The 22,895-nt window shown below is 42.2% G+C and overlaps 29 non-coding genes and 16 pseudogenes across 29 annotated transcripts in view; all 45 read left to right on the top strand.

Moving 5' to 3' along the window:
• The first annotated feature begins 121 nt into the window (after nucleotides 1–121).
• On the top strand, nucleotides 122–230 carry LOC132961093 (5S ribosomal RNA; annotated as a pseudogene).
• Nucleotides 231–352: 122 nt separating this feature from the next.
• On the top strand, nucleotides 353–461 carry LOC132960996 (5S ribosomal RNA; annotated as a pseudogene).
• Nucleotides 462–584: 123 nt separating this feature from the next.
• On the top strand, nucleotides 585–703 carry LOC132960660 (5S ribosomal RNA). The gene has a single exon (XR_009667431.1). It is a non-coding gene; the product is annotated as a 5S ribosomal RNA (ribosomal RNA).
• A 125-nt stretch (nucleotides 704–828) lies between these two features.
• Nucleotides 829–937, top strand: LOC132960992 (5S ribosomal RNA; annotated as a pseudogene).
• A 123-nt stretch (nucleotides 938–1,060) lies between these two features.
• LOC132960871 (5S ribosomal RNA) lies at nucleotides 1,061–1,179 on the top strand. The gene has a single exon (XR_009667465.1). It is a non-coding gene; the product is annotated as a 5S ribosomal RNA (ribosomal RNA).
• A 123-nt stretch (nucleotides 1,180–1,302) lies between these two features.
• LOC132961160 (5S ribosomal RNA) lies at nucleotides 1,303–1,421 on the top strand. Its single transcript, XR_009667537.1, has one exon. It is a non-coding gene; the product is annotated as a 5S ribosomal RNA (ribosomal RNA).
• A 121-nt stretch (nucleotides 1,422–1,542) lies between these two features.
• LOC132960659 (5S ribosomal RNA) lies at nucleotides 1,543–1,661 on the top strand. Its single transcript, XR_009667430.1, has one exon. It is a non-coding gene; the product is annotated as a 5S ribosomal RNA (ribosomal RNA).
• A 122-nt stretch (nucleotides 1,662–1,783) lies between these two features.
• Nucleotides 1,784–1,902, top strand: LOC132961273 (5S ribosomal RNA). Its single transcript, XR_009667643.1, has one exon. It is a non-coding gene; the product is annotated as a 5S ribosomal RNA (ribosomal RNA).
• A 121-nt stretch (nucleotides 1,903–2,023) lies between these two features.
• LOC132960834 (5S ribosomal RNA) lies at nucleotides 2,024–2,132 on the top strand (annotated as a pseudogene).
• A 120-nt stretch (nucleotides 2,133–2,252) lies between these two features.
• LOC132960915 (5S ribosomal RNA) lies at nucleotides 2,253–2,361 on the top strand (annotated as a pseudogene).
• Nucleotides 2,362–2,482: 121 nt separating this feature from the next.
• Nucleotides 2,483–2,591, top strand: LOC132961000 (5S ribosomal RNA; annotated as a pseudogene).
• Nucleotides 2,592–2,714: 123 nt separating this feature from the next.
• LOC132961469 (5S ribosomal RNA) lies at nucleotides 2,715–2,833 on the top strand. Its single transcript, XR_009667832.1, has one exon. It is a non-coding gene; the product is annotated as a 5S ribosomal RNA (ribosomal RNA).
• A 122-nt stretch (nucleotides 2,834–2,955) lies between these two features.
• On the top strand, nucleotides 2,956–3,074 carry LOC132961289 (5S ribosomal RNA). The gene has a single exon (XR_009667658.1). It is a non-coding gene; the product is annotated as a 5S ribosomal RNA (ribosomal RNA).
• A 123-nt stretch (nucleotides 3,075–3,197) lies between these two features.
• On the top strand, nucleotides 3,198–3,316 carry LOC132960646 (5S ribosomal RNA). Its single transcript, XR_009667419.1, has one exon. It is a non-coding gene; the product is annotated as a 5S ribosomal RNA (ribosomal RNA).
• A 120-nt stretch (nucleotides 3,317–3,436) lies between these two features.
• Nucleotides 3,437–3,555, top strand: LOC132961113 (5S ribosomal RNA). Its single transcript, XR_009667493.1, has one exon. It is a non-coding gene; the product is annotated as a 5S ribosomal RNA (ribosomal RNA).
• Nucleotides 3,556–3,676: 121 nt separating this feature from the next.
• On the top strand, nucleotides 3,677–3,795 carry LOC132960734 (5S ribosomal RNA; annotated as a pseudogene).
• A 122-nt stretch (nucleotides 3,796–3,917) lies between these two features.
• On the top strand, nucleotides 3,918–4,036 carry LOC132961193 (5S ribosomal RNA). The gene has a single exon (XR_009667568.1). It is a non-coding gene; the product is annotated as a 5S ribosomal RNA (ribosomal RNA).
• A 121-nt stretch (nucleotides 4,037–4,157) lies between these two features.
• LOC132960998 (5S ribosomal RNA) lies at nucleotides 4,158–4,266 on the top strand (annotated as a pseudogene).
• A 123-nt stretch (nucleotides 4,267–4,389) lies between these two features.
• LOC132961105 (5S ribosomal RNA) lies at nucleotides 4,390–4,498 on the top strand (annotated as a pseudogene).
• A 121-nt stretch (nucleotides 4,499–4,619) lies between these two features.
• LOC132961584 (5S ribosomal RNA) lies at nucleotides 4,620–4,738 on the top strand. Its single transcript, XR_009667938.1, has one exon. It is a non-coding gene; the product is annotated as a 5S ribosomal RNA (ribosomal RNA).
• Nucleotides 4,739–4,860: 122 nt separating this feature from the next.
• Nucleotides 4,861–4,979, top strand: LOC132961361 (5S ribosomal RNA). The gene has a single exon (XR_009667726.1). It is a non-coding gene; the product is annotated as a 5S ribosomal RNA (ribosomal RNA).
• Nucleotides 4,980–5,101: 122 nt separating this feature from the next.
• On the top strand, nucleotides 5,102–5,220 carry LOC132960663 (5S ribosomal RNA). Its single transcript, XR_009667434.1, has one exon. It is a non-coding gene; the product is annotated as a 5S ribosomal RNA (ribosomal RNA).
• Nucleotides 5,221–5,345: 125 nt separating this feature from the next.
• On the top strand, nucleotides 5,346–5,464 carry LOC132961352 (5S ribosomal RNA). Its single transcript, XR_009667717.1, has one exon. It is a non-coding gene; the product is annotated as a 5S ribosomal RNA (ribosomal RNA).
• Nucleotides 5,465–5,585: 121 nt separating this feature from the next.
• Nucleotides 5,586–5,704, top strand: LOC132961346 (5S ribosomal RNA). Its single transcript, XR_009667712.1, has one exon. It is a non-coding gene; the product is annotated as a 5S ribosomal RNA (ribosomal RNA).
• Nucleotides 5,705–5,827: 123 nt separating this feature from the next.
• Nucleotides 5,828–5,946, top strand: LOC132961266 (5S ribosomal RNA). Its single transcript, XR_009667637.1, has one exon. It is a non-coding gene; the product is annotated as a 5S ribosomal RNA (ribosomal RNA).
• A 121-nt stretch (nucleotides 5,947–6,067) lies between these two features.
• On the top strand, nucleotides 6,068–6,186 carry LOC132960860 (5S ribosomal RNA). Its single transcript, XR_009667464.1, has one exon. It is a non-coding gene; the product is annotated as a 5S ribosomal RNA (ribosomal RNA).
• Nucleotides 6,187–6,308: 122 nt separating this feature from the next.
• On the top strand, nucleotides 6,309–6,417 carry LOC132960920 (5S ribosomal RNA; annotated as a pseudogene).
• Nucleotides 6,418–6,538: 121 nt separating this feature from the next.
• LOC132960813 (5S ribosomal RNA) lies at nucleotides 6,539–6,647 on the top strand (annotated as a pseudogene).
• Nucleotides 6,648–6,769: 122 nt separating this feature from the next.
• LOC132961267 (5S ribosomal RNA) lies at nucleotides 6,770–6,888 on the top strand. The gene has a single exon (XR_009667638.1). It is a non-coding gene; the product is annotated as a 5S ribosomal RNA (ribosomal RNA).
• Nucleotides 6,889–7,010: 122 nt separating this feature from the next.
• On the top strand, nucleotides 7,011–7,129 carry LOC132961454 (5S ribosomal RNA). The gene has a single exon (XR_009667817.1). It is a non-coding gene; the product is annotated as a 5S ribosomal RNA (ribosomal RNA).
• A 121-nt stretch (nucleotides 7,130–7,250) lies between these two features.
• LOC132960819 (5S ribosomal RNA) lies at nucleotides 7,251–7,359 on the top strand (annotated as a pseudogene).
• Nucleotides 7,360–7,480: 121 nt separating this feature from the next.
• On the top strand, nucleotides 7,481–7,599 carry LOC132961236 (5S ribosomal RNA). The gene has a single exon (XR_009667609.1). It is a non-coding gene; the product is annotated as a 5S ribosomal RNA (ribosomal RNA).
• Nucleotides 7,600–13,883: 6,284 nt separating this feature from the next.
• On the top strand, nucleotides 13,884–14,002 carry LOC132961443 (5S ribosomal RNA). Its single transcript, XR_009667805.1, has one exon. It is a non-coding gene; the product is annotated as a 5S ribosomal RNA (ribosomal RNA).
• A 121-nt stretch (nucleotides 14,003–14,123) lies between these two features.
• LOC132960817 (5S ribosomal RNA) lies at nucleotides 14,124–14,232 on the top strand (annotated as a pseudogene).
• A 121-nt stretch (nucleotides 14,233–14,353) lies between these two features.
• Nucleotides 14,354–14,472, top strand: LOC132961235 (5S ribosomal RNA). Its single transcript, XR_009667608.1, has one exon. It is a non-coding gene; the product is annotated as a 5S ribosomal RNA (ribosomal RNA).
• A 6,284-nt stretch (nucleotides 14,473–20,756) lies between these two features.
• On the top strand, nucleotides 20,757–20,875 carry LOC132961178 (5S ribosomal RNA). Its single transcript, XR_009667554.1, has one exon. It is a non-coding gene; the product is annotated as a 5S ribosomal RNA (ribosomal RNA).
• Nucleotides 20,876–20,997: 122 nt separating this feature from the next.
• LOC132961056 (5S ribosomal RNA) lies at nucleotides 20,998–21,106 on the top strand (annotated as a pseudogene).
• A 123-nt stretch (nucleotides 21,107–21,229) lies between these two features.
• LOC132960668 (5S ribosomal RNA) lies at nucleotides 21,230–21,348 on the top strand. Its single transcript, XR_009667437.1, has one exon. It is a non-coding gene; the product is annotated as a 5S ribosomal RNA (ribosomal RNA).
• Nucleotides 21,349–21,469: 121 nt separating this feature from the next.
• On the top strand, nucleotides 21,470–21,588 carry LOC132961350 (5S ribosomal RNA). Its single transcript, XR_009667716.1, has one exon. It is a non-coding gene; the product is annotated as a 5S ribosomal RNA (ribosomal RNA).
• Nucleotides 21,589–21,710: 122 nt separating this feature from the next.
• Nucleotides 21,711–21,829, top strand: LOC132961498 (5S ribosomal RNA). Its single transcript, XR_009667861.1, has one exon. It is a non-coding gene; the product is annotated as a 5S ribosomal RNA (ribosomal RNA).
• Nucleotides 21,830–21,951: 122 nt separating this feature from the next.
• Nucleotides 21,952–22,070, top strand: LOC132961425 (5S ribosomal RNA). Its single transcript, XR_009667788.1, has one exon. It is a non-coding gene; the product is annotated as a 5S ribosomal RNA (ribosomal RNA).
• A 121-nt stretch (nucleotides 22,071–22,191) lies between these two features.
• LOC132960787 (5S ribosomal RNA) lies at nucleotides 22,192–22,300 on the top strand (annotated as a pseudogene).
• Nucleotides 22,301–22,422: 122 nt separating this feature from the next.
• Nucleotides 22,423–22,541, top strand: LOC132961176 (5S ribosomal RNA). Its single transcript, XR_009667552.1, has one exon. It is a non-coding gene; the product is annotated as a 5S ribosomal RNA (ribosomal RNA).
• Nucleotides 22,542–22,664: 123 nt separating this feature from the next.
• Nucleotides 22,665–22,773, top strand: LOC132960761 (5S ribosomal RNA; annotated as a pseudogene).
• Nucleotides 22,774–22,894: 121 nt separating this feature from the next.
• The window catches only part of LOC132961331 (5S ribosomal RNA), a 119-nt gene continuing 118 nt past the window's right edge, over nucleotide 22,895 (top strand). The window contains exon 1 of the ribosomal RNA XR_009667697.1: nucleotide 22,895. This exon is cut by the window's right edge and continues 118 nt beyond it. This is a non-coding gene — a ribosomal RNA (5S ribosomal RNA).

The raw sequence follows: 22,895 nt of genomic DNA, 5'->3' as shown, positions 1-22,895 counted from the left end.
TTCATTTTTTTTGATCATATGTTTTTTTTTTATCATATAGAGACATATTCACATGTCCAAAAATTCAGCCAGAATCAAGGGCATGACATCTTTAAAAGGCCCCTTTCTGCACACAATAATGGCTTACAGCCATACAACCCTGAACTCGTCCGATCTCGGAAGGTAAGCATGGTGGGGCCTGGTTAGGACTTGGATGGGAGACCGCCTGGGAATACCAGGTGCTGCAAGCTTTTTCATTTTTTTGATCATATGTTTTTTTTTTATCATATGGAGACATATTCACATGTCCAAAAATTCAGCCAGAATCAAGGGAATGACATCTTTAAAAGGCCCCTTTCTGCACACAATAATGGCTTAAGGCCATACCACCCTGAACTTGTCCGATCTCGGAAGCTAAGCAGTGTCGGGTCTGGTTAGTACTTGGATGGGAGACCGCCTGGGAATACCAGGTGCTGTAAGCTTTTTCATTTTTTTGATCATATGTTTTTTTTTTTATCATATGGAGACATAATCACATGTACAAAAATTCAGGCAGAATCAAGGGCATGACATGTTTAAAAGGCCCCTGTCTGCACACAATAATGGCTTACGGCCATACCACCCTGAACACGCCCGATCTTGTCTGATCTCAGAAACTAAGCAGGGTCGGGCCTGGTTAGTACTTGGATGGGAGACCGCCTGGGAATACCATGTGCTGTAAGCTTTTTCATTTTTTTGATCATATGTTTTTTTTTTTTTATCATAGAGAGACATATTCACATGTCCAAAAATTCAGGCAGAATCAAGGGCATGACATGTTTAAATGGCCCCTGTCTGCACACAATAATGGCTTACGGCCATACCACCCTGAACTCGTCCGATATTGGAAGCTAAGCAGAGTCGGGCCTGGTTATTACTTGGATGGGAGACCGCCTGGGAATACCAGGTGCTGTAAGCTCTTTCATTTTTTTTGATCATATGTTTTTTTTTTATCATATAGAGACATATTCACATGTCCAAAAATTCAGGCAGAATCAAGGGCATGACATGTTTAAAAGGCCCCTGTCTGCACACAATAATGGCTTACGGCCATACCACCCTGAACACGCCCGATCTCGTCTGATCTCGGAAGCTAAGCAGGGTCGGGCCTGGTTAGTACTTGGATGGGAGACCGCCTGGGAATACCAGGTGCTGTAAGTTTTTTCATTTTTTTGATCATATGTTTTTTTTTTTATCATATAGAGACATATTCACATGTCCAAAAATTCAGCCAGAATCAAGGGCATGACATCTTTAAAAGGCCCCTTTCTGCATACAATAATGGCTTACGGCCATACCACCCTGAACACGCCCGATCTCGTCTGATCTCGGAAGCTAAGCAGGGTCGGGCCTGGTTAGTACTTGGATGGGAGACCGCCTGGGAATACCAGGTGCTGTAAGCTTTTTCATTTTTTTTGATCATATGTTTTTTTTATCATATAGAGACATATTCAAATGTCCAAAAATTCAGCCAGAATCAAGGGCATGACATCTTTAAAAGGCCCCTGTCTGCACACAATAATGGCTTACGGCCATACCACCCTGAACACGCCCGATCTTGTCTGATCTCAGAAACTAAGCAGGGTCGGGCCTGGTTAGTACTTGGATGGGAGACCGCCTGGGAATACCATGTGCTGTAAGCTTTTTCATTTTTTTGATCATATGTTTTTTTTTTATCATATAGAGACATATTCACATGTCCAAAAATTCAGGCAGAATCAAGGGCATGACATGTTTAAAAGGCCCCTGTCTGCACACAATAATGGCTTACGGCCATACCACCCTGAACACGCCCGATCTCGTCTGATCTCGGAAGCTAAGCAGGGTCGGGACTGGTTAGTACTTGGATGGGAGACCGCCTGGGAATACCAGGTGCTGTAAGCTTTTTCATTTTTTTTGATCATATGTTTTTTTTATCATATAGAGACATATTCAAATGTCCAAAAATTCTGCCAGAATCATGGGCATGACATCTTTAAAAGGCCCCTGTCTGCACACAATAATGGCTTACGGCCATACCACCCTGAACACGCCCGATCTCGGAAGCTAAGCAAGGTCAGGCCTGGTTAGTACTTGGATGGGAGACCGCCTAGGAATACCAGGTGCTGTAAGCTTTTTCATTTTTTTGATCATGTGTTTTTTTTTTATCATAGAGAGACATATTCACATGTCCAACAATTCAGCCAGAATCAAGGGAATGACATCTTTAAGGCCCATTTCTGCACACAATAATGGCTTACGGACATACCACCCTGAACTCGTCCGATCTCGGACGCTAAGCAGGGTCGGGCCTGGTTAGTACTTAGATGGGAGACCGCCTGGGAATACCAGGTGCTGTAAGCTTTTTCATTTTTTTGATCATATGTTTTTTTTTATCATATAGAGACATATTCACATGTCCAAAAATTCAGCCAGAATCAAGGGCATGACATCTTTAAAAGGCCCCTTTCTGCACACAATAATGGCTTACGGCCATACAACCCTGAACTCGTCCGATCTCAGAAGGTAAGCAGGGTCGGGCCTGGTTAGTACTTGGATGGGAGACAGCCTGGGAATACCAGGTGCTGTAAGCTTCTTCATTTTTTTGATCATATGTTTTTTTTTTTATCATATAGAGACATATTCACATGTCCAAAAATTCAGCCAGAATCAAGGGCATGACATCTTTAAAAGGCCCCTGTCTGCACACAATAATGACTTATGGCCATACCACCCTGAACACGCCCGATCTCGTCTGATCTCGGAAGCTAAGCAGGGTCGGGCCTGGTTAATACTTGGATGGGAGACCGCCTGGGAATACTAGGTGCTATAAGCTTTTTCATTTTTTTGATCATATGTTTTTTTTTTATCATATAGAGACATATTCACATGTCCAAAAATTTAGCCAGAATCAAGGGCATGATATCTTTAAAAGGCCCCTTTCTGCACACAATAATGGCTTACGGCCATACCACCCTGAACACGCCCGATCTCGTCCGATCTCGGAAGCTATGCAGGGTCGGGCCTGGTTAGTACTTGGATGGGAGACCGCCTGGGAATACCAGGTGCTGTAAGTTTTTTCATTTTTTTTGATCATATGTTTTTTTTTTATCATATAGAGACTTATTCACATGTCCAAAAATTCAGCCAGAATCAAGGGCATGACATCTTTAAAAGGCCCCTTTCTGCATACAATAATGGCTTACGGCCATACCACCCTTAACACGCCCGATCTCGTCCCATCTCGGAAGCTAAGCAGGGTCGGGCCTGGTTAGTACTTGAATGGGGGACCGCCTGGGAATACCAGATGCTGTAAGCTTTTTTATTTTTTTGATCATATGTTTTTTTTATCATAGAGAGACATATTCACATGTCCACAAATTCAGCCAGAATCAAGGGCATGACATCTTTAAAAGGCCCCTGTCTGCACACAATAATGGCTTACAGCCATACCACCCTGAACACGCCCGATCTCGTCCGATCTCGGAAGCTAAGCAGGGTCGGGCCTGGATAGTACTTGGATGGGAGACCACCTGGGAATACCAGGTGCTGTAAGCTTTTTCATTTTTTTTGATCATGTGTTTTTTTTATCATATAGAGACATATTCACATGTCCAAAAATTCAGCCAGAATCAAGGGCATGACATCTTTAAAAGGCCCCTTTCTGCACACAATAACAGCTTACGGCCATACCACCCTTAACACGCCCGATCTCGTCCGATCTCGGAAACTAAGTAGGGTCGTGCCTGGATAGTACTTGGATGGGAGACCGCCTGGGAATACCAGACGCTGTAAGCTTTTTCATTTTTTTGATCATATGTTTTTTTTTTATCATATAGAGACATATTCACATGTCCAAAAATTTAGCCAGAATCAAGGGCATGACATCTTTAAAAGGCCCCTTTCTGCACACAATAATGGCTTACGGCCATACCACCCTGAACACGCCCGATCTCGTCCGATCTCGGAAGCTATGCAGGGTCGGGCCTGGTTAGTACTTGGATGGGAGACCGCCTGGGAATACCAGGTGCTGTAAGCTTTTTCATTTTTTTGATCATATGTTTTTTTTTATCATATAGAGACATATTCACATGTCCAAAAATTCAGCCAGAATCAAGGTCATGACATCTTTAAAAGGCCCCTTTCTGCACACAATAATGGCTTACGGCCATACAACCCTGAACTCGTCCGATCTCAGAAGGTAAGCAGGGTCGGGCCTGGTTAGTACTTGGATGGGAGACAGCCTGGGAATACCAGGTGCTGTAAGCTTCTTCATTTTTTTGATCATATGTTTTTTTTTTTATCATATAGAGACATATTCACATGTCCAAAAATTCAGCCAGAATCAAGGGCATGATATCTTTAAAAGGCCCCTTTCTGCACACAATAATGCCTTACGTCCATACCACCCTGAACACGCACGATCTCAGAAGCAAAGCAGGGTCGGGCCTGGTTAATACTTGGATGGGAGACCGCCTAGGAATACCAGGTGCTGTAAGCTTTTTCATTTTTTTGATCATATGTTTTTTTTTATCATATAGAGACATATTCACATGTCCAAAAATTCAGCCAGAATCAAGGGCATGACATCTTTAAAAGGCCCCTTTCTGCGCACAATAATGGCTTACGGCCATACCACCCTGAACACGCCCGATCTCGTCCGATCTCGGAAGCTAAGCAGGGTCGGGCCTGGTTAGTACTTGGATGGGAGACCGCCTGGGAATACCAGGTGCTGTAAGTTTTTTCGTTTTTTTGATCATATGTTTTTTTTTTATCATATAGAGACATATTCACATGTCCAAAAATTCAGCCAGAATCAAGGGCATGACATCTTTAAAAGGCCCCTTTCTGCATACAATAATGGCTTACAGCCATACCACCCTGAACACGCCTGATCTCGATCGATCTCGGAAGCTAAGCAGGGTAGGGCCTGGTTAGTACTTGGATGGGAGACCGCCTGGGAATACCAGGTGCTGTAAGTTTTTTCATTTTTTTGATCATATGTTTTTTTTTTATCATATAGAGACATATTCACATGTCCAAAAATTCAGCCAGAATCAAGGGCATGACATCTTTAAAAGGCCCCTTTCTGCACACAATAACAGCTTACGGCCATACCACCCTTAACACGCCCGATCTCGTCCGATCTCGGAAACTAAGTAGGGTCGTGCCTGGTTAGTACTTGGATGGGAGACCGCCTGGGAATACCAGATGCTGTAAGCTTTTTCATTTTTTTGATCATATGTTTTTTTTGTTTTATCATATAGAGACATATTCACATGTCCAAAAATTTAGCCAGAATCAAGGGCATGACATCTTTAAAAGGCCCCTTTCTGCACACAATAATGGCTTACGGCCATACCACCCTGAACACGCCCGATCTCGTCCGATCTCGGAAGCTATGCAGGATCGGGCCTGGTTAGTACTTGGATGGGAGACCACCTGGGAATACCAGGTGCTGTAAGCTTTTTCATTTTTTTGATCATATGTTTTTTTCTATCATATAGAGACATATTCACATGTCCAAAAATTCAGCCAGAATCAAGGGCATGACATCTTTAAAAGGCCCCTTTCTGCACACAATAATGGCTTACGGCCATACCACCCTGAACACGCCCGATCTCGTCCGATCTTAGAAGCTAAGCAGGGTGGGGCCTGGTTAGTACTTGGATGGGAGACCGCCTGGGAATACCAGGTGCTGTAAGCTTTTTCATTTTGTTTGATCATATGTTTTTTTTTTATCATATAGAGACATATTCACATGTCCAAAAATTCAGCCAGAATCAAGGGCATGACATCTTTAAAAGGCCCCTTTCTGCACACAATAATGGCTTACGGCCATACCACCCTGAACACGCCCGATCACGTCCGATCTCGGAAGCTAAGCAGGGTCGGGCCTGGTTAGTACTTGGATGGGAGACCGCCTGGGAATACCAGGTGCTGTAAGCTTTTTCATTTTTTTTGATCATGTGTTTTTTTTATCATACAGAGACATATTCACATGTCCAAAAATTCAGCCAGAATCAAGGGCATGACATCTTTAAAAGGCCCCTTTCTGCACACAATAATGGCTTACGGCCATACCACCCTGAACACGCCCGATCTCGTCTGATCTCGGAAGCTAAGCAGGGTCGGGCCTGGTTAGTACTTGGATGGGAGACCGCCTGGGAATACCAGGTGCTGTAAGTTTTTTCATTTTTTTGATCATATGTTTTTTTTTTATCATATAGAGACATATTCACATGTCCAAAAATTCAGCCAGAATCAAGGGCATGACATCTTTAAAAGGCGCCTTTCTGCATACAATAATGGGTTACGGCCAAACCACCCTGAACACGCCCGATCTCAGAAGCTAAGCAGGGTCGGGCCTGGTTAGTACTTGGATGGGAGACCGCCTGGGAATACCAGGTGCTATAAGCTTTTTCATTTTTTTTGATCATATGTTTTTTTTATCATATAGAGACATATTCACATGTCCAAAAATTCAGCCAGAATCAAGGGCATGACATCTTTAAAAGGCCCCTGTCTGCACACAATAATGGCTTACGGCCATACAACCCTGAACACGCCCGATCTCGGAAGCTAAGCAAGGTCAGGCCTGGTTAGTACTTGGATGGGAGACCGCCTGGGAATACCAGGTGCTGTAAGCTTTTTCATTTTTTTGATCATATGTTTTTTTTTTTTCATATAGAGACATATTCACATGTCCAAAAATTCAGCCAGAATCAAGGGCATGACATCTTTAAAAGGCCCCTTTCTTCACACAATAATGACTTATGGCCATACCACCCTGAACATGCCCGATCTCGTCCGATCTCGGAAGCTAAGCAGGGTCGGGCCTGGTTAGTACTTGGATGGGAGACCGCCTGGGAATACCAGGTGCTATAAGCTTTTTCATTTTTTTTATCATATGTTTTTTTTTTTTCATATAGAGACATATTCACATGTCCAAAAATTCAGCCAGAATCAAGGGCATGACATCTTTAAAAGGCCCCTTTCTGCACACAATAATGGCTTATGGCCATACCACCCTGAACACGCCCGATCTCGTCCGATCTCGGAAGCTAAGCAGGGTCGGGCCTGGTTAGTACTTGGATGGGAGACCGCCTGGGAATACCAGGTGCTGTAAGCTTTTTCATTTTTTTGATGATATGTTTTTTTTTATCATATAGAGACATATTCACATGTCCAAAAATTCAGCCAGAATCAAGGGCATGACATCTTTAAAAGGCCCCTGTCTGCACACAATAATGGCTTACGGCCATACCACCCTGAACACGCCCGATCTCGGAAGCTAAGCAAGGTCAGGCCTGGTTAGTACTTGGATGGGAGACCGCCTGGGAATACCAGGTGCTGTAAGCGTTTTCATTTTTTTGATCATATGTTTTTTTTTATCATATAGAGACATATTCACATGTCCAAAAATTCAGCCAGAATCAAGGGCATGACATCTTTAAAAGGCCCCTGTCTGCACACAATAATGGCTTATGGCCATACCACCCTGAACACTCCTGATCTCGTCCGATCTCGGAAGCTAAGCAGGGTAGGGCCTGTTTAGTACTTGGATGGGAGACCGCCTGGGAATACCAGGTGCTGTAAGCTTTTTCATTTTTTTGATCATATGTTTTTTTTTTATCATATAGAGACATATTCACATGTCCAAAAATTCAGCCAGAATCAAGGGCATGACATCTTTAAAAGGCCCCTTTCTGCACACAATAACAGCTTACGGCCATACCACCCTGAACACGCCCCTTTTGCTGTCAGAGTTTGTGTGGTGCTGAAGGAGAGCTGACGTGTCAGTACTGAGCAGGACAGCTGGACTAATTTGTTTCTTTTTTGGATGCGTTTTGGATTTATTTAAATACCTCAGATTGTGAGTGAATGTCCCCCAGCAGTCACTGACTGTTAGGGGGATCGTTTTTCTTTTCACCTTTTTTTCCTGTTTTTTTTCCACAATTTTGTGAAGAATTTTTGTTTTTTTGTGAATGTTTGCTCGTATGTCGCGAGCAAACTCACACGGACGGATCACAAAGATGACAGGACCACGGACTGGAGAGATGGAAAAAGGAAAAGAGAACGGACAACAACGTGAACAAACAAACATGGCACTGAAACAAAGGAATGGATTAAACGACAACGAGAAGAACGACGGACAAAAAGGACGGATGAAAACGGCAAATGAAACAGGGAACGGAATGGATGACGGAGAGAGAGGAAGAGAGAGGAGCGGCGGGCTGATTGCTCCGCATGCAGAGAATGGGAGAGGTGGCGAGAGAGCAGAAAAAGAGGAAGCAAAAGTGTCTTTTGAGAGAAAACTAACACTAAACATTGAAATGGTGGGAGACAAAGTTCCTCTAAATCACGTCATGAGCAACATAAAAATGATCTGTGGGGGCCTGCTGGCGTGCAGAACCCTGGGACCTGAAAAACTGGAGGTGACGGTGAGCAACATTAAAGGAAAGGAAAGGCTGCTGGATGGATTTAAAATCGGAGAGACCAGAGTCGTGGTGAGAGAACTAAATAATGATGAGCTGGTGGTGTCTTTTTTAAACCTGCCAGCGTATATCACAGATGAAGAAATAGTTTGGAAGCTGACGGGATGGGGAGTGAAACCGACATCACCAATAAAACGCAGAATGTGGCCTGGAACAATGATAGCTGACGGAACGAGGTTTGTCCGGGTCAGATTTAATGACCAGGTACAGTCACTCCCTTACTCCACAAAGTTTAACACTGTGATGGGGAACGAATACTTTAGAGTAATACATGATAGACAACAAAAAGTGTGCAGGATGTGCATCCAGCCGGGACACATCCTGAGAGAGTGTCCAGAATTTATGTGCCACAACTGTGGGGTGCAGGGACACTTTGCGCGAGAGTGCAGCGCGAACAGCACAAAATGCACAAACTGTAAAAAAAGAGAAAATGAATGTGAGTGTGTGAACGGAGAGGAAAGCAAGAACGAGGTGGAGGATGTGTACGAGGATGAAGACGAGGCCGAGGAGGTGTACGAGGAGGAGGCGGAGGAGAAGGAGGTGATCGGAGCAAGCAGGAAGGAGATCAGAGAAGACGAGAACAGTGACGGAGAAATGGAGCAGAGCGGAGAGAGCGGAGGAGAACGGGCGTCAGAGTGCGAGCTGGAGACGCCGGAGCTGGCTGGAGAGGGAGGACAGCAGAAGCAGCGAAAAACGAGCGAGAGAGGGAAAAAAGGAGACGGAAGGGACGTGGCAGAAGACCCGGGGGTAAGCATGAGCACTGAGGGGAGGGAGATGCCTGAGAGTGGTGTTGGACAGGCGGGAGGGAGAAAAATCACGCTAAATAATACGGGTAAAAGCACCAGTCCCAATGAAACGGACAGCGAAATGGATGTGAGTGAACTGGCGAGTGCGCAAAAAAGACTAAGTCTTGGACAACGAAAAAAGTTGGTGAAAAAATTGAAATGTAAGGACAAATAATGACTGACAATAACCCCTGTAAATCCGTTTTTTTTGTTTTTATTTTTATGATAATGGCCTTTAATTTATTTTCGATAAACGTGAATGGACTAAGGAACAAAGAAAAAAGACATGCGATTCTTTCCTTGCAGAATGACGTTTTGTGCCTGCAGGAGACCAGGTGGGATGATTCCCTGGTGGAAGACATAAAAAAAGACTTTGTGGGCCATATTTTCTGCTCCAATGGCACGTCGAGGGCGAGAGGAGTGGCGGTTTTAGTCAAAACGGGTCGGGTAACAGGGGTAAATTTGGTTTATGGAGACAAAGAAGGAAGAATAATAGTAATAGACTGTGTGTATGAAACGAAAAATATAAGAATCATAAATATATATGCACCGAATGGAGAAAAAGAAAGGAAAACATTCTTCATTGCAATAAGCAAATGGTGGGAAAGGAATTGTATAATAATCGGTGACTTTAATGTGGCGATGACACCCACCGATGTGTCAAAAAATAATGTGTTTAAGGGGGATGTGAGCAGGGGGACACTTAAAGATATAATGATAACGAAACAATGCATTGATATTTGGAGATTGCTACATCCATGGGAGAGGGTGTTCTCCAGGAGACAAATTGTACTGAATAGATTAAAACAATCTAGAATAGATTATGCTTTGGTGACATGCGAGGTAGTGAGGTGGATTAAAGAAGTTGAATATAAAACTAATATGTGGAGCGATCACGCTGGAATAGAAATCACGTTTAGAAAAGAAACGAATGTACGTAAAGGAGGGATATGGTGCTTTAATGCAAGCTTGCTGGATGATGGAATGTTTGTGAAAAGTATGGAAAGATTGTTGAATGATGTGGGATATGAGTGGAATGAGAGTGAAGATATGAATGTGTGGTGGGATAGCGTAAAAGTCAGAATTAAAAAAAAGTGTATCAATTATAGTAAAGAGAAAAATTAGAGAGAAAATAGAAAGGAAGAGAATTTGAGAAAACAACTAAGTGAGGAAATAGCATCGCTTGACAGTGTAGATAATGTAGATGTCGAAAAATACATACATTTAAAAGAACAGTTGGGAGTGATTGAACTTAAAAAGAGTAGGGGTGCAGCCATTAGGAGTAAAATACAATATATGTATGAGGGGGAGAGGAGTACAGCCTTTTTTTTAGGTCTGGAAAAACAAAAACAAAAAAGAACAGAAATAAACGAATTATTAAATGAAGCAGGTAAAAGTGTGACAGATAAAAAGGGAATTTTAGAAATAGTAAAGGGCTATTATGAAAGCCTGTTTTCGAGACAGGAGTGTGATAGCGTGAGTGTGAACAGAGCTTTGGGTGCCTTAAAGAAAAAACTAAGCGAGGACGATAAAATGTGGTGTGATTGTGAGTTTACAGAGGGAGAAATCAGAAGTGCTTTAGAGGGGTTAAACAAAAACAAAAGTCCTGGGAGCGATGGCCTAACTGCGGAATTCTACCAAGCTTTCAAAGAGCAGCTGGTGCCCTTGGTGAACAAATTGAGTAAATATATGGAAAAAGTGAAACATATACCAAAAAGTTTAGGGGAAGGGGTGGTTACTATTTTTTACAAAAACAAGGGGGACAATAAAAATCTGGACAACTACAGACCAATCAGCCTACTCAACACAGACTACAAAATCATAGCGAAAACAATAGCCAATAGAATCAGGGAGGTAATAGGAACAATCATAGAACAAACACAATCATACAGTATACCAAACAGAGACATAGCAGACTCAATCATTTCAATAAAACAGACGGTCAGGGATATGGAAGGGGAGGGGGAATATGGCTAGGGATTGATTTAAATAAAGCTTTTGACAGAGTAGATCACGGGTTCATGGGGAAGGTGTTAGAGAAGTTTGGATTCGGGGAGAGAATGAGAGAATGGATAAATATGTTGTATACAGGAGCGGAAAGCAAGATAAAATGTAACGGGGAACTAACTGATTCTTTTAAAATATCAAGGTCAGTGAGACAAGGATGTCCGATGTCAGCGCTGTTGTACAGCTTGGTAGCAGAGCCGCTGGCAGCACTGATATCGGAAGACGTAAACATAAAAGGTATAGGTAAGGAAAACGTAAAAATAATACAGTATGCAGATGACGTGAATATAATGGTAAAAGGAGAGGAGGATATAGAATTGATATTAAAACATGTACAAACTTATGAAAGAGCATCTGGGGCAAAAGTAAATGAAAATAAGTCAGAAATTATGTTACTAGGTAAGGAATCCAATCTAGTTAATAAGTGGGGATTTAAAACGGTGTGTGAGAGAAGAAAAGTGTTGGGAGTGAATATGGGGAAAAATGAGAATGAATGTGATGATGTAACATGGAAAGAGGTGGTGGGTAAAATTAAAAAAACATTGAATTTGTGGAAAGCGAGGGGTCTATTGTTGAGAGGAAGGGTAGCCGTAACAAATGCTCTCGTGTTGTCCAAAGTGAATCATGCGCTGAGTACTTGTACGCTTCCGGACTGGGCCTTTAAGGAGATTTCAAAGACCATTAGGGACTTTATTTGGAAAAACAAAGCAGCGAGTATAGCTCACAAAACAATAATAGGGGCTAAAGATCAGGGGGGGCTAGCTTTGATTGATTTACTTACAAAAAAAGTAGCACTAAGAGTCAAATTGATAGGCAAATTTATGGACCAGAACCGGAACGTAGTTTGGAAAAACCACTTCAAACAATATCTGTGCAGTTTTGGACTCTACAACGAGGACAACCTGTACCAGATCAATAACCCGGATTCATTTAAACACTTGCCACGGTTTTTCCAGGAAGTACTCAGTGCGTGGTATCAGGTTTCATCCTGGACTGTACCAGAGTGCGGAACGAGAGGGTCAGTGCTACGACTGCCCTTCCTCTCGAGCCCGTATTTTAAAAATGGGGAGAGGGTAATTAAGTGTGAAGCTATGTCGAAAGCGGGATATATTAGAATAAGGGATTTACTGAACTGTGGGGGGGATTTTGATTTACAAATGGTGGTGAGGGGTTTAAAAAATAAAGGGTGTGTGTGCAGAAAGGATGTGATTGAGAGAGTGTTTGCAAATGTAAAATTGTCTTTGTCGAGCGAATGGGAAAAATTAATCAAAGAGAAGGAGGGAGTGATGCGGGACGATGTGGGGGGGATCTCCCTGTGCCTAGGGGAGAAGAAACACAACATTACAGATGTCACTACAAAAATTTGGTATAGGTGCGCAATCACACATAGAATACAGAAACCCACATCCGAAGTAAAATGGACAGACACATACCCGGACATAACAAGCAACATGATATGGAAGAACATTAACATTCCGCATACACCACATGCAATATTTGACCTAGATTTCAAACTGAGGCACAGGAGGATCTTCACCTGCATCGTCCTGCATCAGATCCATAAGGAGAGGTATGAAAGAAAGTGTTGTGTATGTGAAAGTACGGATGAGGATTTAATACATTTGTTTGTTACGTGTGGGGAATTGGTTTATTTTTGGGGAAAAATAAGAGAAATGTTGGGGAAATGCAGTAAGAATGAGTGTTGGAATGAAAGGGGGTGGGAATTGTCGGTGTTGTTGGGGGTGGGAACAAAACAAAAAAATCACAATGTAATGAATATAATTTTGGCTTTTGCAAGAAAAGCGGTTTTTAACAGAAGGAATTATGCACTCTATGAAAGTAAGAAAATGAATGTGTGGAGAATGTTTGTGAATGAATGGAAAGCACATCTTAAATTGTTGTACATAGCGAATGAGAGTGAGTTTGTGAGAATGTTTGTGGAAGGTGCGAATGTGTGTAGAGTAAATGAGGAGGGAATTATGTGGGATGTCTAAATTATTTTGTTTTTATTTTTTTGGTACGAGGGCTTCTTTTTTGGTCATGGGGAAAATGGGTGATTTGATTTGGTGGTTTTTTTTTCTCAGTGGTTTTTTGAGAATACTGTGGGGTTTTTGTATGTTTTTGTGGTTTGTTTTCAGAGGGGTGTTTGCTTTGGGGGAGGGACTCAGAAGAGTTGTCATGAGTTGGGGGTATCAGGGGTGGTTTGAGTTTTTTTTCCTGATGCTATGTTTTTATTGTTTTTAGGGTGCCGTTTGCGTCAGAGGGGAGGTTTAATTTAGAGGGTGTATGTATTGTAATAGCATTTGTTGTAAATGATGTGAAAGAATTATAAATGTTTTTGTAATTTTGATAATAAAAGATTAAAAAAAAAAAAAAAACACGCCTGATCTCGTCCGATCTCGGAAGCTAAGCAGGGTATGGCCTGGTTAGTACCTGGATGGGAGACCGCCTGGGAATACCAGGTGCTGTAAGTTTTTTCATTTTTTTGATCATATGTTTTTTTTTTATCATATAGAGACATATTCACATGTCCAAAAATTCAGCCAGAATCAAGGGCATGACATCTTTAAAAGGCCCCTTTCTGCACACAATAATGGCTTATGGCCATACCACCCTGAACACGCCCGATCTCGTCCGATCTCGGAAGCTAAGCAGGGTCGGGCCTGGTTAGTACTTGGATGGGAGACCGCCTGGGAATACCAGGTGCTGTAAGCTTTTTCATTTTTTTGATGATATGTTTTTTTTTATCATATAGAGACATATTCACATGTCCAAAAATTCAGCCAGAATCAAGGGCATGACATCTTTAAAAGGCCCCTGTCTGCACACAATAATGGCTTACGGCCATACCACCCTGAACACGCCCGATCTCGGAAGCTAAGCAAGGTCAGGCCTGGTTAGTACTTGGATGGGAGACCGCCTGGGAATACCAGGTGCTGTAAGCGTTTTCATTTTTTTGATCATATGTTTTTTTTTATCATATAGAGACATATTCACATGTCCAAAAATTCAGCCAGAATCAAGGGCATGACATCTTTAAAAGGCCCCTGTCTGCACACAATAATGGCTTATGGCCATACCACCCTGAACACTCCTGATCTCGTCCGATCTCGGAAGCTAAGCAGGGTAGGGCCTGTTTAGTACTTGGATGGGAGACCGCCTGGGAATACCAGGTGCTGTAAGCTTTTTCATTTTTTTGATCATATGTTTTTTTTTTATCATATAGAGACATATTCACATGTCCAAAAATTCAGCCAGAATCAAGGGCATGACATCTTTAAAAGGCCCCTTTCTGCACACAATAACAGCTTACGGCCATACCACCCTGAACACGCCCCTTTTGCTGTCAGAGTTTGTGTGGTGCTGAAGGAGAGCTGACGTGTCAGTACTGAGCAGGACAGCTGGACTAATTTGTTTCTTTTTTGGATGCGTTTTGGATTTATTTAAATACCTCAGATTGTGAGTGAATGTCCCCCAGCAGTCACTGACTGTTAGGGGGATCGTTTTTCTTTTCACCTTTTTTTCCTGTTTTTTTTCCACAATTTTGTGAAGAATTTTTGTTTTTTTGTGAATGTTTGCTCGTATGTCGCGAGCAAACTCACACGGACGGATCACAAAGATGACAGGACCACGGACTGGAGAGATGGAAAAAGGAAAAGAGAACGGACAACAACGTGAACAAACAAACATGGCACTGAAACAAAGGAATGGATTAAACGACAACGAGAAGAACGACGGACAAAAAGGACGGATGAAAACGGCAAATGAAACAGGGAACGGAATGGATGACGGAGAGAGAGGAAGAGAGAGGAGCGGCGGGCTGATTGCTCCGCATGCAGAGAATGGGAGAGGTGGCGAGAGAGCAGAAAAAGAGGAAGCAAAAGTGTCTTTTGAGAGAAAACTAACACTAAACATTGAAATGGTGGGAGACAAAGTTCCTCTAAATCACGTCATGAGCAACATAAAAATGATCTGTGGGGGCCTGCTGGCGTGCAGAACCCTGGGACCTGAAAAACTGGAGGTGACGGTGAGCAACATTAAAGGAAAGGAAAGGCTGCTGGATGGATTTAAAATCGGAGAGACCAGAGTCGTGGTGAGAGAACTAAATAATGATGAGCTGGTGGTGTCTTTTTTAAACCTGCCAGCGTATATCACAGATGAAGAAATAGTTTGGAAGCTGACGGGATGGGGAGTGAAACCGACATCACCAATAAAACGCAGAATGTGGCCTGGAACAATGATAGCTGACGGAACGAGGTTTGTCCGGGTCAGATTTAATGACCAGGTACAGTCACTCCCTTACTCCACAAAGTTTAACACTGTGATGGGGAACGAATACTTTAGAGTAATACATGATAGACAACAAAAAGTGTGCAGGATGTGCATCCAGCCGGGACACATCCTGAGAGAGTGTCCAGAATTTATGTGCCACAACTGTGGGGTGCAGGGACACTTTGCGCGAGAGTGCAGCGCGAACAGCACAAAATGCACAAACTGTAAAAAAAGAGAAAATGAATGTGAGTGTGTGAACGGAGAGGAAAGCAAGAACGAGGTGGAGGATGTGTACGAGGATGAAGACGAGGCCGAGGAGGTGTACGAGGAGGAGGCGGAGGAGAAGGAGGTGATCGGAGCAAGCAGGAAGGAGATCAGAGAAGACGAGAACAGTGACGGAGAAATGGAGCAGAGCGGAGAGAGCGGAGGAGAACGGGCGTCAGAGTGCGAGCTGGAGACGCCGGAGCTGGCTGGAGAGGGAGGACAGCAGAAGCAGCGAAAAACGAGCGAGAGAGGGAAAAAAGGAGACGGAAGGGACGTGGCAGAAGACCCGGGGGTAAGCATGAGCACTGAGGGGAGGGAGATGCCTGAGAGTGGTGTTGGACAGGCGGGAGGGAGAAAAATCACGCTAAATAATACGGGTAAAAGCACCAGTCCCAATGAAACGGACAGCGAAATGGATGTGAGTGAACTGGCGAGTGCGCAAAAAAGACTAAGTCTTGGACAACGAAAAAAGTTGGTGAAAAAATTGAAATGTAAGGACAAATAATGACTGACAATAACCCCTGTAAATCCGTTTTTTTTGTTTTTATTTTTATGATAATGGCCTTTAATTTATTTTCGATAAACGTGAATGGACTAAGGAACAAAGAAAAAAGACATGCGATTCTTTCCTTGCAGAATGACGTTTTGTGCCTGCAGGAGACCAGGTGGGATGATTCCCTGGTGGAAGACATAAAAAAAGACTTTGTGGGCCATATTTTCTGCTCCAATGGCACGTCGAGGGCGAGAGGAGTGGCGGTTTTAGTCAAAACGGGTCGGGTAACAGGGGTAAATTTGGTTTATGGAGACAAAGAAGGAAGAATAATAGTAATAGACTGTGTGTATGAAACGAAAAATATAAGAATCATAAATATATATGCACCGAATGGAGAAAAAGAAAGGAAAACATTCTTCATTGCAATAAGCAAATGGTGGGAAAGGAATTGTATAATAATCGGTGACTTTAATGTGGCGATGACACCCACCGATGTGTCAAAAAATAATGTGTTTAAGGGGGATGTGAGCAGGGGGACACTTAAAGATATAATGATAACGAAACAATGCATTGATATTTGGAGATTGCTACATCCATGGGAGAGGGTGTTCTCCAGGAGACAAATTGTACTGAATAGATTAAAACAATCTAGAATAGATTATGCTTTGGTGACATGCGAGGTAGTGAGGTGGATTAAAGAAGTTGAATATAAAACTAATATGTGGAGCGATCACGCTGGAATAGAAATCACGTTTAGAAAAGAAACGAATGTACGTAAAGGAGGGATATGGTGCTTTAATGCAAGCTTGCTGGATGATGGAATGTTTGTGAAAAGTATGGAAAGATTGTTGAATGATGTGGGATATGAGTGGAATGAGAGTGAAGATATGAATGTGTGGTGGGATAGCGTAAAAGTCAGAATTAAAAAAAAGTGTATCAATTATAGTAAAGAGAAAAATTAGAGAGAAAATAGAAAGGAAGAGAATTTGAGAAAACAACTAAGTGAGGAAATAGCATCGCTTGACAGTGTAGATAATGTAGATGTCGAAAAATACATACATTTAAAAGAACAGTTGGGAGTGATTGAACTTAAAAAGAGTAGGGGTGCAGCCATTAGGAGTAAAATACAATATATGTATGAGGGGGAGAGGAGTACAGCCTTTTTTTTAGGTCTGGAAAAACAAAAACAAAAAAGAACAGAAATAAACGAATTATTAAATGAAGCAGGTAAAAGTGTGACAGATAAAAAGGGAATTTTAGAAATAGTAAAGGGCTATTATGAAAGCCTGTTTTCGAGACAGGAGTGTGATAGCGTGAGTGTGAACAGAGCTTTGGGTGCCTTAAAGAAAAAACTAAGCGAGGACGATAAAATGTGGTGTGATTGTGAGTTTACAGAGGGAGAAATCAGAAGTGCTTTAGAGGGGTTAAACAAAAACAAAAGTCCTGGGAGCGATGGCCTAACTGCGGAATTCTACCAAGCTTTCAAAGAGCAGCTGGTGCCCTTGGTGAACAAATTGAGTAAATATATGGAAAAAGTGAAACATATACCAAAAAGTTTAGGGGAAGGGGTGGTTACTATTTTTTACAAAAACAAGGGGGACAATAAAAATCTGGACAACTACAGACCAATCAGCCTACTCAACACAGACTACAAAATCATAGCGAAAACAATAGCCAATAGAATCAGGGAGGTAATAGGAACAATCATAGAACAAACACAATCATACAGTATACCAAACAGAGACATAGCAGACTCAATCATTTCAATAAAACAGACGGTCAGGGATATGGAAGGGGAGGGGGAATATGGCTAGGGATTGATTTAAATAAAGCTTTTGACAGAGTAGATCACGGGTTCATGGGGAAGGTGTTAGAGAAGTTTGGATTCGGGGAGAGAATGAGAGAATGGATAAATATGTTGTATACAGGAGCGGAAAGCAAGATAAAATGTAACGGGGAACTAACTGATTCTTTTAAAATATCAAGGTCAGTGAGACAAGGATGTCCGATGTCAGCGCTGTTGTACAGCTTGGTAGCAGAGCCGCTGGCAGCACTGATATCGGAAGACGTAAACATAAAAGGTATAGGTAAGGAAAACGTAAAAATAATACAGTATGCAGATGACGTGAATATAATGGTAAAAGGAGAGGAGGATATAGAATTGATATTAAAACATGTACAAACTTATGAAAGAGCATCTGGGGCAAAAGTAAATGAAAATAAGTCAGAAATTATGTTACTAGGTAAGGAATCCAATCTAGTTAATAAGTGGGGATTTAAAACGGTGTGTGAGAGAAGAAAAGTGTTGGGAGTGAATATGGGGAAAAATGAGAATGAATGTGATGATGTAACATGGAAAGAGGTGGTGGGTAAAATTAAAAAAACATTGAATTTGTGGAAAGCGAGGGGTCTATTGTTGAGAGGAAGGGTAGCCGTAACAAATGCTCTCGTGTTGTCCAAAGTGAATCATGCGCTGAGTACTTGTACGCTTCCGGACTGGGCCTTTAAGGAGATTTCAAAGACCATTAGGGACTTTATTTGGAAAAACAAAGCAGCGAGTATAGCTCACAAAACAATAATAGGGGCTAAAGATCAGGGGGGGCTAGCTTTGATTGATTTACTTACAAAAAAAGTAGCACTAAGAGTCAAATTGATAGGCAAATTTATGGACCAGAACCGGAACGTAGTTTGGAAAAACCACTTCAAACAATATCTGTGCAGTTTTGGACTCTACAACGAGGACAACCTGTACCAGATCAATAACCCGGATTCATTTAAACACTTGCCACGGTTTTTCCAGGAAGTACTCAGTGCGTGGTATCAGGTTTCATCCTGGACTGTACCAGAGTGCGGAACGAGAGGGTCAGTGCTACGACTGCCCTTCCTCTCGAGCCCGTATTTTAAAAATGGGGAGAGGGTAATTAAGTGTGAAGCTATGTCGAAAGCGGGATATATTAGAATAAGGGATTTACTGAACTGTGGGGGGGATTTTGATTTACAAATGGTGGTGAGGGGTTTAAAAAATAAAGGGTGTGTGTGCAGAAAGGATGTGATTGAGAGAGTGTTTGCAAATGTAAAATTGTCTTTGTCGAGCGAATGGGAAAAATTAATCAAAGAGAAGGAGGGAGTGATGCGGGACGATGTGGGGGGGATCTCCCTGTGCCTAGGGGAGAAGAAACACAACATTACAGATGTCACTACAAAAATTTGGTATAGGTGCGCAATCACACATAGAATACAGAAACCCACATCCGAAGTAAAATGGACAGACACATACCCGGACATAACAAGCAACATGATATGGAAGAACATTAACATTCCGCATACACCACATGCAATATTTGACCTAGATTTCAAACTGAGGCACAGGAGGATCTTCACCTGCATCGTCCTGCATCAGATCCATAAGGAGAGGTATGAAAGAAAGTGTTGTGTATGTGAAAGTACGGATGAGGATTTAATACATTTGTTTGTTACGTGTGGGGAATTGGTTTATTTTTGGGGAAAAATAAGAGAAATGTTGGGGAAATGCAGTAAGAATGAGTGTTGGAATGAAAGGGGGTGGGAATTGTCGGTGTTGTTGGGGGTGGGAACAAAACAAAAAAATCACAATGTAATGAATATAATTTTGGCTTTTGCAAGAAAAGCGGTTTTTAACAGAAGGAATTATGCACTCTATGAAAGTAAGAAAATGAATGTGTGGAGAATGTTTGTGAATGAATGGAAAGCACATCTTAAATTGTTGTACATAGCGAATGAGAGTGAGTTTGTGAGAATGTTTGTGGAAGGTGCGAATGTGTGTAGAGTAAATGAGGAGGGAATTATGTGGGATGTCTAAATTATTTTGTTTTTATTTTTTTGGTACGAGGGCTTCTTTTTTGGTCATGGGGAAAATGGGTGATTTGATTTGGTGGTTTTTTTTTCTCAGTGGTTTTTTGAGAATACTGTGGGGTTTTTGTATGTTTTTGTGGTTTGTTTTCAGAGGGGTGTTTGCTTTGGGGGAGGGACTCAGAAGAGTTGTCATGAGTTGGGGGTATCAGGGGTGGTTTGAGTTTTTTTTCCTGATGCTATGTTTTTATTGTTTTTAGGGTGCCGTTTGCGTCAGAGGGGAGGTTTAATTTAGAGGGTGTATGTATTGTAATAGCATTTGTTGTAAATGATGTGAAAGAATTATAAATGTTTTTGTAATTTTGATAATAAAAGATTAAAAAAAAAAAAAAAACACGCCTGATCTCGTCCGATCTCGGAAGCTAAGCAGGGTATGGCCTGGTTAGTACCTGGATGGGAGACCGCCTGGGAATACCAGGTGCTGTAAGTTTTTTCATTTTTTTGATCATATGTTTTTTTTTTATCATATAGAGACATATTCACATGTCCAAAAATTCAGCCAGAATCAAGGGCATGACATCTTTAAAAGGCCCCTTTCTGCATACAATAATGGCTTACGGCCATACCACCCTGAACACGCCCGATCTCGTCCGATCTCGGAAGCTAAGCAGGGTCGGGCCTGGTTAGTACTTGGATGGGAGACCACCTGGGAATACCAGGTGCTGTAAGCTTTTTCATTTTTTTTGATCATATGTTTTTTTTTATCATATAGAGACATATTCACATGTCCAAAAATTCAGCCAGAATCAAGGGCATGACATCTTTAAAAGGCCCCTTTCTGCATACAATAATGCCTTACGTCCATACCACCCTGAACTCGTCCGATCTCAGAAGCAAAGCAGGGTAGGGCCTGGTTAGTAGTTGGATGGGAGACCGCCTGGGAATACCAGGTGCTGTAAGCTTTTTCATTTTTTTGATCATATGTTTTTTTTTTTATCATATAGAGACATATTCACATGTCCAAAAATTCAGCCAGAATCAAGGGCATAACATCTTTAAAAGGCCCCTGTCTGCACACAATAATGGCTTACGGCCATACCACCCTTAACACGCCCGATCTCGTCCCATCTCGGAAGCTAAGCAGGGTCGGGCCTGGTTATTACTTGGATGGGAGACCGCCTAGGAATGCCAGGTGCTGTAAGCTTTTTCATTTTTTTGATCATATATTTTTTTTTATCATATAGAGACATATTCACATGTCCAAAAATTCAGCCAGAATCAAGGGCATGACATCTTTAAAAGGCCCCTTTCTGCACACAATAATGGCTTACGGCCATACCACCCTGAACACGCCTGATCTCGTCTGATCTCAGAAGCTAAGCAGGGTCGGGCCTGGTTAGTACTTGGATGGGAGACCGCCTGGGAATACCAGGTGCTGTAAGCTTTTTCATTTTGTTTGATCATATGTTTTTTTTTATCATATAGAGACATATTCACATGTCCAAAAATTCAGCCAGAATCAAGGGCATGACATCTTTAAAAGGCCCCTTTCTGCACACAATAATGGCTTACAGCCATACCAACCTGAACACGCCTGATCTCGTCCGACCTCGGAAGCTAAGCCGGGTAGGGCCTGGTTAGTACTTGGATGGGAGACCGCCTGGGAATACCAGGTGCTGTAAGTTTTTTCATTTTTTTGATCATATGTTTTTTTTTTATCATATAGAGACATATTCACATGTCCAAAAATTCAGCCAGAATCAAGGGCATGACATCTTTAAAAGGCGCCTTTCTGCATACAATAATGGCTTACGGCCAAACCACCCTATACACGCCTGATCTCGTCTGATCTCGGAAGCTAAGCAGGGTCGGGCCTGGTTAGTACTTGGATGGGAGACCGCCTGGGAATACCAGGTGCTGTAAGCTTTTTCATTTTTTTTGATCATATGTTTTTTTTATCATATAGAGACATATTCACATGTCCAAAAATTCAGCCAGAATCAAGGGCATGACATCTTTAAAAGGCCCCTGTCTGCACACAATAATGGCTTACGGCCATACCACCCTGAACACGCCCGATCTCGGAAGCTAAGCAAGGTCAGGCCTGGTTAGTACTTGGATGGGAGACCGCCTGGGAATACCAGGTGCTGTAAGCTTTTTCATTTTTTTGATCATATGTTTTTTTTTTTTCATATAGAGACATATTCACATGTCCAAAAATTCAGCCAGAATCAAGGGCATGACATCTTTAAAAGGCCCCTTTCTGCACACAATAATGACTTATGGCCATACCACCCTGAACACGCCCGATCTCGTCCGATCTCGGAAGCTAAGCAGGGTCGGGCCTGGTTAGTACTTGGATGGGAGACCGCCTGGGAATACCAGGTGCTATAAGCTTTTTCATTTTTTTGATCATATGTTTTTTTTCTTTTCATATAGAGACATATTCACATGTCCAAAAATTCAGCCAGAATCAAGGGCATGACATCTTTAAAAGGCCCCTTTCTGCACACAATAATGGCTTATGGCCATACCACCCTGAACTCGTCCGATCTCGGAAGCTAAGCAGGGTCGGGCCTGGTTAGTACTTGGGTGGGAGACCGCCTGGGAATACCAGGTGCTGTAAGCTTTTTCATTTTTTTGATGATATGTTTTTTTTTATCATATAGAGACATATTCACATGTCCAAAAATTCAGCCAGAATCAAGGGCATGACATCTTTAAAAGTCCCCTTTCTGCACACAATAATGA

This window comes from Labrus mixtus, unplaced genomic scaffold, assembly GCF_963584025.1.
Source record: "Labrus mixtus unplaced genomic scaffold, fLabMix1.1 SCAFFOLD_30, whole genome shotgun sequence".
Classification (NCBI taxonomy): Eukaryota; Metazoa; Chordata; class Actinopteri; order Labriformes; family Labridae; genus Labrus; species Labrus mixtus.
Note: the sequence above shows the minus strand (reverse complement) of the source record. Positions and strands in the feature narration are given on the sequence as shown.